This window comes from Anabrus simplex, chromosome X (assembly GCF_040414725.1).
Source record: "Anabrus simplex isolate iqAnaSimp1 chromosome X, ASM4041472v1, whole genome shotgun sequence".
Lineage (NCBI taxonomy): Eukaryota > Metazoa > Arthropoda > Insecta > Orthoptera > Tettigoniidae > Anabrus > Anabrus simplex.
In genome coordinates this window covers 111,413,694-111,425,276 of record NC_090279.1, presented here as the reverse complement: position 1 = coordinate 111,425,276, position 11,583 = coordinate 111,413,694, and the positions used below count along the sequence as shown (strand labels likewise).

The window sequence follows — 11,583 nt, the reverse complement described above, 5'->3', positions numbered from 1 at the left end:
TTCATAAAATGTCTTGTAATAATGTTAAAATATATATATGAAGATTATACATAAAGAATTGTGCAGAGATCTCTTCAATAGTTGATGAGAAAGAAGGTACATTTATGAATATTTGAAACCTACACCTGTTTCCCAGTCATTGACCGGGTTACGAATGGAATGGTGATAGGAATGTGCCGATCGCCGAGGCCTTTCGCACTCATCTGGGCCAATGACTAATGACTGACATATTGAATTAAATCATAATGGAGAGTGTTGGTTGAACGAAAGGTGATAGGGTGAACCAGAGTACCTGGAGAAAAACCTGTCCCGCCTCTGCTTTGTCCAGCACAAAGATCATATGGAGTGACCAGGATTTGAACCACAGAACCCAGCGGTGAGAGGCCGACGCGCTGTCACCTGAGCCAAGGAGGCTTATTTATGAATATGTTTGAAAATAATGAAATTGGGTGAAAATATTTAAACTTATGTGTTAAAACCTGAATATCTTATAGAAACATAATGTCATGCTCAAAATCCTGGGCTTGGTGCATCTTTATATAACTGTGTGTATTTCCTTTACGTCCCCACTTGACAAAGTAAATTAGGTCGAGCTGCTCGAACATTTGCAGACCGCTACCACTTTTACTGCGACGTCCGAGAGTATTCTGAATGACCGCATTAATTCAGATGCAGAAGTAATGATCAATGAATTTAGGCACTTTTTTGCTATAAAACGTGATGGAACAAAAGACGTTGCAAATAAATAACAGCTTTCTTAGGATGTTTAGGATTTGCTGACGTCAGTGAAAATTGAATGGCTGCATCTTTTCAACGCCTTGCTGAATATGACGTAGTGCAGTTATATGACGAGAGTAGATATATAATGACGATGTAACGTTATTAAGGGACAAACATTATCAATGGAAATTAAACTCTCCTATATAATCTGTTGAATTCTAAATTGTGCCTGGACGACACATATAACTTTGAATTTCCAAAAATTGATTGAACATAATCTGCATTGAATATTGAATTTTCACGACCGCAATGTAATCGAAACAGACTTTCAACGTATTAGGTCGTGTTACGTACATATAGTACAAGTACAGAACCTAATACGATGAAAGTCTGTTTCCATTACAATGCGGTCGTGAAAATTCAATATTCTCTACACTCTACAGTGTGCTAGCAGCAGTGCCAGACCTGTAGCTCAGATCCTTTCAAACAGAACAAAGATGGCCTAGGCTACCATAGCTCAATTGGTAGAGCAACCGACGAGAAATCGGGAGGTTGTGGGTTCGGATCCCACTGGTGTCCGGCTGGCCATTTTTGTTCTGTACTTAACATCTCTTCAACACGTACTATATGTACGTCACACGACCTAATACGTTGAAAGTCTGTTTTGATAATCTACATTTTCTTCCACTCATTTAAAAGTGTGACTCTACGTCTCTTCGTATTGTGTTTATTGTGAAAGATGCATTCGTAGCAGTATGTACCTGCCGTCGGGAACTGTTGTGGACATTGACGCCATCTGGCAATGAATTGACTTACTCGTCTCGTGTACTAAACCTCCCGCTAGAGTGCGTGTTATTCGCCCGGTGCTAACGCCTGTACGGTCGCTTACTGGAAGCGGGCTGACTGTGCGGATGCATCAAGCCATGTCCCTGCCATTATCTACCAAGGTAAAGGAAAGTTCTGTGGGAATCGGAGTCCAATTTAATAATCCCGTATAGGGATTAATTTTATAGTTCTACTAGCTGTAGTACCCGGCGTTGTCCGGGTAGCTTTCGAAAGTTTACCTTTAGTATTTGTATTACCAGTTAGTTAAATGTGAAGTGGGTGCTAATTGATTTATTTTTGAGATGTTGTTACGACTTATTATGTAGTTTTAGAGTTATTTAGATGTATCTGATTTCAAATTTTAGATTTTTTAATTTTCGAGTAAAACCTTGTCCTTGTGGAAGCTAGAATTGACTGGGAAGTATTTGATTCTTTCTAAAAAAAATTAAAGTAATAATTATATGTATTTACCTGTCACACTCTACATAAAGATGTACACGATTTCGGCCGTCGTTGATACTGTTACAATCAGCCTAGTGACCACGAAAGCAGTGTATTCAACACTAATCTCGGTCATTTTATACTGTATACTTTTAAGCCCTTCTATGCTCCTGTCTCAATGGAGACTGTACGTGGACTTAGACGATATCAAGAGCGTCACAGTTCGTATAAGAGTCACATAAACAATGGATTTCGACATTAATATCGATTATTATCCATCATTTTTGCACGTCAGCCCCTCCCATTCCCCACCCCCAGCGGAGGCTGTGATTCTTCATCTCCATAGTATTTTTTTCTAAGGTGGTAAGTGTACCAAGTTTCGTTGAGAGCAATTCTGGAACATACCCACATACAGTACATCCGTAATATCCGTTATATTTACATTCATTTCACCCCCTCTCAAGTGATTGCTGCTGAAGTACCACTTAACCATCCAGAGTGTCACAGTTCATCTCAGCGATCCTCAAAACTATGGATTAAACACAGATATCGGTCGTTTTCGTTTAATGTTAACATTTCAGCTCTAGGGTCCTCTTACCCCAAAGGTATTTGTTTTCCAAACAGTAGGTCCAATTTTGATTGAGAATTATGCTGGAATATACACATATACGTCCATTATCTCGGTAGTTTTGGAAGTTTTGTTTTTCACTTCTTCTCACCGCTATGCGAAAGGAGGCAGAACTTGGACTTCTAAAAAATTCGGAGCGTTACTATTCATCTCAGCGACCCCGAAAAGAATGGATTCGACACTGTTTTCGATTATTTCTACATCTCATCCGCTATTGGGTGTGCTAGCATTGACATACCACCATGCACTTTGTCTCCTGATAATAAGTCATAAGTTTGTTTGAAATCGCTCCCGTAGTCCCGAAAAGTATTAATTCAACACTAATATTGTTATATTTCGTCCCCTTGTCCAAGCCTCTAGGGGTGTCTTTCCCACTCCAAAGTATTTTTTTTCTAGATAGTAGGTAATATTTGTACCAAGTTCAGCTGACAATTATATTGAACGTACACACAAACATCCTTAAACTCGGTCATTTGGATATTTTCTTTTCTTCACTTCTTCTCACCCGCCTGTCAGTTGGGGATCAACTTGGACTTAAACGACAACCGGAGTGTCACTATTCATTTCAGCGACCCCGAAAACAACTTTGATGTGACCCTATTTTCGATTATTTTTATATCTCACCCTTTCCAACACCTACCCCGAGGGGTGCTAAATTGTCATAACCCCACGCAATTTATCTCCTGATAGTAATTCATAAGTGTACCAGGTTTTTGAATCGCTCCAGTAGTCCGGAAAAGTATTATTGTTCGCTTTTAGTTACGTATATAAATCACCTCCTCTAGAGATCCCAGGGGTGTCTTATCGTAAACAGTACTTTCTCCAGATAGTAAGTCATACTTGTATCAATTTTGGTTGAAAGCTACGCTGTAACATACTTACGTCCATTATATCGGTCATTTTTGAAAATTTCTGTTTTACCCCTTCTCCCCCTATGCCAAAGGGGGATGAAATATGATTTATAAAATATCCGGAGTGTCATTAATCTCAGGGACCCCGAAATTATGGATTCTAAACTATTATCGTTTATTTTACTTAACACTTCCCCGCACCCCAAATCCCAAAGGGGATTGAACTTGGAATTTTAAAATATTCGGAGTGAGACGAATTATCTCAGTGCCCACGAAAACTACAGTGACACCAAAACCTATGGATTCGACACTATTTTCGATCATGTTTATATATTACTCCCCCATAATTCCCACCAAATAGGGGGATGAACATGGACTCATAAAAAATCCGGAGTGCCACAATTCACCTCAGCGACCCCGAAAACTATGGATTCGATACTATTTTCGATTAATATTTATATCTCAAATCCCCTCACCCCCCACAATAAAGGGGCCTGAATTTGGACTCTAAAAAAATCCGGTGTGCCACTAACCATCGGAGCGACCACGAAAACTGTGGATTCGACACTATTTTCGGTTATTTTTGTGTAGCTCTCCTCCCTCGTCCCCTCCCGCCCCCACCGAAGGGGCTGAACTTGGTTTATAAAATTCTGGAATGTAACTGTTCATACCTGCGACCCCGGAAAAGATGGATTCGACACTCTTTCCTATTACTTTGATATATCACTCCCCACTTTTCCCGCACCCAGAAGGGGGCTGAATTTGGACTTGGAAAAAATTCCGCAGTGCCACTAATCATCTGAGCGACCACGTAAACTGTGGATTCGACACTATTTTCGGTTATTTTTGTATAGCTCTCCTCCCTCGTCCCCCGCCCCCCCCCCCGAAGGGGGTGAACTTGTTTTATAAAATTCTGGAATGCCACTGTTCATATCTGCGACCCCGAAGAGTATGATTTCGACAATACTTTCGATGATTCTTATGTCTCACCCCCTCTCCACCCCCACCGGTAAGGATGCCAGGGGTGTCTTACCCCCACGTGATTTGTCTCATGATAGTAAAAATCCGGAGTGTCGCTTTTCATCTTAGCGACACCGAAAAGTATGGATTAAACACTACTTTCGAAGATTTTTATATCTCGCCTCCCCCTCGCCCCACCGCCCCTAAAGTGTACCTGGGATATCTTAACCCCATGTGGTTTGTCTCATTACACTAAAAATCCGGAGTGCCGCTATTCATCTCAGCGACCCCGAAAACTGTGGATTCGACACTTTTTTCGACTATTTTTATATACCACACCTCCCTCGCCCCTACCCCAAACGGGGCTGAACTTGAAGTTATAAAAAGCTCATCCACCCCGAAATGTATGGATTCGAAACAATTTTCGATTATTTTTATATATCATTCCCCCATCGTTCCCCGCCCCGAGGGGGGGGGGTAAAATTTGAAATTAAAAATTTCCGAAGTGTCACTATTCATCTCAGCGACCGCTAAAAGTATGGATTCAACACTACCTTCGATGATTTTTATATCTCACTCCCTCGCCCCCTACCCTTAAGTGTAGCTGGGGTGTCTAACCCCCACGTGGTTTGTCTCATGATGCTAAAAATTCTGAGTGCCGCTATTCATCTCGTTGACCCCGAAAAATGTGGATTCGACATTATTTTCGACTATTTTTATATCCCCCCCATCGCCCCCCACCCCGAAGAGGGCTAAACATGGACGTTAAAAAATTCCGGAGTGTCACTACTCATCTCAGCGACCCCTAAAAGTGTAGATTCGACACTATTTTTGATGATATTTTTATCTCAACCCCCTCGCCCCCACACCTGACGGTTCCTGGGTTGCGATAAACCCACGCGGTTTTTCTCCTGATACTGAAAATCCGGAGTGCCAATATTCACCTTGGCGACCCCGAAAACTACTGTATGTATTTGACATTATTTTCGATTCATTTTATATATCACTCGCCCCGCTCCCACCCCAAAGGGGACTGAACGTGGACTTGAAAAATATTCAGATATTCACTATTCATCTCAGCGACCACGAAAAGTATGCATTTGACACTATTTTCGAATAGTTTATAAGTCACCCCCCGCCCCAATGCGTACATGGGGTGTCTTATCCCCACGCGGTTTGTCAGAAGAAATCCGGAGTGTCACTATTCATCTCAGCGACACCGAAAGGTATGGATTCGACACTTTTTTCGATAATTTTAATGTATCACTCCCCCCTCGCCCCCACCACAAAGGGGGGTAAACGTGGACTTTAAAAAAAACCAGAGTGTCACTGCTCATCTCAGCTACCCCGAAAGTATGGATTCGACACTATTTTCGGTCATTTTGATATATCACTCCCCCCTCGCCCCGTATCCCATAGGAGGCTGAACTTCGACTTGAAAAAAATCCGGAGTGTCACTATTAATCTTAGCGACCCCAAAAAGTGTGGATTCGACACTGTTTTCGATCATTTTCTTGTATCACTCCCCCTTCGCCTCACCCCAAAGGGGGCTGAACTTGGACTTTAAAAATTTTCAGATGGGGCTGAACATGGCCTTTAAAAGATATTCAGATTGTCACTATTCATCTCAGCGACTACGAAAAGTATAGATTTGACACTATTTTCGATTATTTTATAAGTCACACCTTCGGCCCCCGCCCAATGGGTACGCGGTTTGTCAAAAGAAATCCGGAGTGTCAATATTCATCTCTGCGACCCCGAAAAGGATGGAATCGACACCATTTTCGGTTATTTCGATATGTCACTCCCCCTTCGCAACTAACCCCATAGATGGCAGAACTTGGACTTTAAAAAATTCCGAATCTTACCATTCATCGCAGCGACCATAAAAAGTATGGATTCGACACTACTTTCGTATATTTTATGTCACCCCCCTTGCGCCCACCCCCCTCCCCTATGGGTACATGGGGTGTCTTACCACCACTCGGTTTATCAAAAAATCCGGAGTGTCACTATTCATCTCAGCACCACGAAAAGTATGCATTTGACACTATTTTCGAATAGTTTATAAGTCACCCCTCGCCCCCCGCCCCAATGCGTACATGGGGTGTCTTATCCCCACGCGGTTTGTCAGAAGAAATCCGGAGTGTCACTACTCATCTCAGCGACCCCGAAAGGTATGGATTCGACACTATTATCGGTCATTTGGATATATCACTCCCCGCTCTCCCCCCACCCCAGAGGGGGCTGAACTTGGACTTGAAAAAAATCCGGAGTGTCACTATTAATCTTAGCGACCCCAGGAAGTATGGATTCGACACTTCTTTCGATCATTTTCTTGTATCACACCCTCCTCTCCCCCCACCCCTAAGGGGGCTGAACTTGGACTTTAAAAAATCCGCAGTGTCACTATTAATCTTGGCGACCCCGAAAAGTATGGATTCGACACTATTTTCGATAATTTTCTTATATCACTCGCCCCCCACCCCAAGGGGGCTGAACTTGGACTTTAAAACATTCCGTAATGTCACCATTCACCTCAGCGACCATAAAAAGTATGGATTCGACACTACTTTCGAATATTTTATGTCACCCACCTGGGGCCCCCCGCCCCTATGGGTACTTGGGGTGCACTACCCCCACGCGGTTTGTCTCCTGATACTAAGTCGTAAGTGTACCAAGTTTGGTGTAAATCGCTCCAGTGGTTTAGGAGGAGATGTAATACACACACACACATACATACAACGACATTTATATATAGATAGATAGATAGACTAGCAAATGTAACCGTGCTACGGTATTCTATATTGTATACGGATATCTAAGTAAATTACAGTACATGCAGTGAATAAGATCTTTTTTAATTCCATGTCTCACACCGTTATCCGAGAAACAGCATAGGGAGGTCCACATACGTTGCTTCTAATGTAAAGAGCGAGTTGCTGAGTTGTGACGATAACGGTATGTCCACTTACCTACTGCCATTCGCAAACGATTTGGGAATTTTCATTATTAATGGCGTGCCCCATTGCCTGCTGCGCGGTCACAATATATTTGGGGAGTTTTCGTTGCAATGATAGGGCCCATTTCCTACTTCCATACAGATAACAATCGAGGAATTTTTATTATAATGGTAGGCACCTTCCCTACAGCCAGTCAAATTGAGTTGTGCTGTTGTCAATATAATGACAGGCCCTTTTTCCTAATTCCAGTCAGCTTACTGCCACTCACACCCAGTTTTTGAGTTTCCATTATAATAGCAGGCCACTAGGCTAACGTCAAGCACATTTTAGAGGGTGAATTTATTTATAATGGCGAGTACTTTAGCCTACTACCAAACACAATCGGGTGAAGGAGTTTTGAAATGCATGTTCCCTAGCCTTATGCGAGTCAAATCGAGAAGGAAAATAATTATAATTGTACACAGGAGTTGAAGAAAGACCCCATTCATACTGCCAGTTAAAGTCGATGTGGGGAGCACTGATTACAATAGCAGACGCCCTCCTGCTGAGAGTCATTATTGATTTTTATAGTATTAATTACAAAGGCACGCACACCCTTTCTGGATCGTTACAAATCGACTTCAATGAATAAATATAGATCGAGATACGAAAATATGTGCATTTTTACTTTCAGTTGAAGATTAACTGCTCTAAAAGGTACATCATATCGACAAAAGGATTGTAAGTCTACGACAAGACGCCATATATAACAGTCTAAATTGCTGGTCCTATGATATCGTCGTTGCCGGGACAAAACCTCCTATGTGATAATATTTTTGGGGATATACTGACCCGCAGCACATACATTAAGAAGAGCGAGAATGCCTTGACAACATGCACACAATTTTGCACCTTAGACGACAGAACCTTACTGGCCAAAGTTCTAAGCTAAAATATTTCATATAGGAGGTTTCGTCCCGGCAGCGACGATATGTTCTCGTATCTCATCTATTTATGGGTAAGATTAAGTTAGAAAGGTTGAATACGGTGAAATTTTGCTACGGTTCTCTCGCAGTGAATTACTTTTCGGACACATATGTGAGAGCTACAAACAGAATTTGGTACACATATAGCTACTGCATGGGCACGTAGAAGTTGATGATCCTATCCTTCGGATAAGTGAATCAAACTACCAATTATACGTGTAAAAATGGCAAAAAATACGTACAATCCAGAAATAGAACCAATTTAACGTATAAGGGATAGAGATACGACGAAAAGTCATAGGACCAAAGTTGTAGATGACTCCAAATTGAACTAAGAATGTGCCATCCGTTTTGTGATACGACTTACCGTGCAGCCACCAAATACCTCAAAAGGAAGGTCTGCACCGTCTTTAAAATTGCCTCCATATTTCGATATTTTTGGGGGTAAAAAAGAAGCATTTTAAAAATCTCGTATTTTTTCCGTCGCTTACAGGCTAAAAGCTATAATTTAGCTAAATTTCAATTTTCTAGCTCATCTGGCAGATTATGCCGCCATCTTGATGTGGGGGAGGGGATTAAAAATTAGGACATTTAGGAAAATTTAAGCCCATGAAACCTATAGGTTATCGTTTAGGATAAATATATCCGAATGCGTTGTTATGATGAGCCCCAAATTTGAGACTCCCAGCGAGGCCTGTCAGAGTATTTTGAAAATTTTCAATTTTTCTAGGTATCCTGAAGTCATTAGCTTCTCTGGTACCAAGTTTTAAGTTTCTAGGATGCTTGGAAGTGCCTCATTAATTCACGTCAATTTTAATTTGTGAAGCGAAATTCGCGCACTCGGGCGTCGCAGAGCGACTCCTCACATGCCAGAAATAAAAAAAAAAGTCTTACAAAAATTCGTCCTGCGAGTATATCCGGCAGAAAAACAACGTTGAAGATTGGCAATCTGGCAACACTGTAACCATATATAGGGTAACTACCTATGTCAGCACATATTATCCGTGCTGTGCAGATGGTGTAGTGGATAGAGTTTTGGGTTAGCTTGCAGGAGGTAGAGGGTTCGAACCTGCCGGCCGGCAGAACACCTACCATGTAATAGCCACATAAATTCAATGTTTCTTGCTGCTTCCACATACTTATCCGAGGAGAAGGTCCGACTTTCTAACTATGTAACCGTTTTGATGTACACTTCTTCCTTTTCATGTAAAATTTCATAAAGTCTTTAACTGTGAGTTACCCTCTCGAGCTCCCCCTCATCTTGGTTTAAGATGACTATGTTTTCGTAACTCTTTTCTTTCTGTAATGTATTAAAGTTATTTCCTTGCGAGCCACCTCAGTAGTTTGGGACTAGCCCCTTTGGAAACTGAGTCTGGCCATCTGAAACAATTTCCACTTTTCTCTTTGAACAACGCTGTGTTTGAAGCTTCTCAACCCTCTAGGCCGTCACCAAGTATGTCAACCTGTTTTAGTAGTTTTCCCCATTGGCTATGTTGCTTAAGGGAATTTCTAAATTTTCAGTAAACTCCACAAATGATGTCATTTCATTTCTCAGGATCCTTGTTGAATTTCAAGATCACACTCTAGTGTTTTCCCTCTCTCACTCTTAAATTCTTCAAATTATGTATCCGTATTCAGTAGGCGTCTTCTCGGACAAAATAGTTAAGGCCATTGCTGATCGATCATCCAGAGAAGACTTCCACGCCCAACTTTTGGCAAATTTCATTGCGGCTAGGGCAATGTCATATTTAACACAGAAGTTCTACTTTAGGGTACAACGTCTGGACGAAAATCTTGCGGACTTCATCCAAGATATCAAATTTTATACCCGTGTGTTCGGTCTGCATTTTTCTGAGGACCAAATAGTGCAGACTTTGAGTCTTGTCCCCAAACCTTGGCATAATTAGAGGCTATGGCTGTCTCAGCTGAAGGAGTGAGGTATACCGGCACCTTAAGAGTTGCGAAGGAGCCCCTTCCGTCTTCTAATAGTTTTCGGTCTCCACCTCGCCGAACTTTCACCACCCGCGAATGCTGTGCTTGTGGGTCTACGGAACATCTGCGTAACAAGTGCCCATTGATGAAATCGGGTGGGACAAAGAATGGAGCAGGATCATCACAAGGTTGTTTCAAATGTGGCTCGTTTACTCACCTCTCCAGGAAGTGCCCTAATGACAATAGCAGCCCCTCCTGATCAACTTCTGGTCCAACCTCCGCGAACGCCAATAATATAAAGTGACTAGTGTCATCGGCTGAGTCGGCATGTTCATCTTCCCAAGCCTCAGCCCCTGTTAAACACATCGAAAGCTCTGGTAAGGGTAATCTTGCATTTAAAGGCCCTAAAATGCCACAGAATTGCGGCGGAGACCCCCGCACTTGTACCATTTCTTAAAATTGAAGTGAATAGTGAATCTGCCACTTCTCTATTAGACTCAGGGAGCGTGTGTTCTATAATTTCGGCTGTATGGTATTCCAAATTAAATACTGTTTGTAAGTTTCCTGACTATCTTTCATCTTCTGTCCAATGCGTTTCGACTAACTTGTCTCCATTAGAAATTTTGGGTTGCATTTTTGCTAAAATTCGTATTTCTAATTTCACCTGAGATATAAAATAGTTTGTGGCTAAACACTTGTCTTGCCCTGTAATATTGGGGGCTGATTTCATGTCTGCTACTGGTCTTGTGCTCGACATTCAGAGCAAGTCGTGCACCTTCAAATTAGCTAATAATTGTAAAATTCCTTTCTAAAATGTAACTCTGTGTCATGTTCATCTGTTTCGCCAATCCAGGATGAGATGTTGTTAGACCTTAGACATCTACCTGAGGAGCAGGCTGAAAGTATTCGTAAATTGTGTCAGTCATTCCCTGATGTATTTCCTAATACTCATGGTGTTACTGACCTTATCGATTCCAGTTAGATTTCCGCCTTATAGGCTGTCTCCTCCTAAAATGAAGGCTCTTAAAGAGATCATCGACCAAATGTTAAAAGATGGTGTTATTCGTTGGGTTTGCTTAAAGAAAGCCGACAGAAACAGCAACACAAGCCTGAATGGCCGACTGGTCTGTGGAGCTGCTCTCTGGTCGCAGTCCACTTCTTTGGGCGTGGGTTCAAATTCCACTTCTCAGGTAGCTTTTTTTCTTGCACACCGGAAACTGACCCCCTCCTCTCTGAATTCAACACCAAAACTTCACTTGAAGCTTATTTACCCGAACAAGTGGTTGGGTCTGCTTAAG

General features: G+C 41.9%; 1 non-coding gene across 1 annotated transcript; it reads left to right on the top strand.

The window, feature by feature from the left end:
- Positions 1-1,226: 1,226 nt before the first annotated feature.
- Positions 1,227-1,303, top strand: TRNAS-AGA (transfer RNA serine (anticodon AGA)). Its single transcript has one exon. It is a non-coding gene; the product is annotated as a tRNA-Ser (tRNA).
- Positions 1,304-11,583: the final 10,280 nt, after the last annotated feature.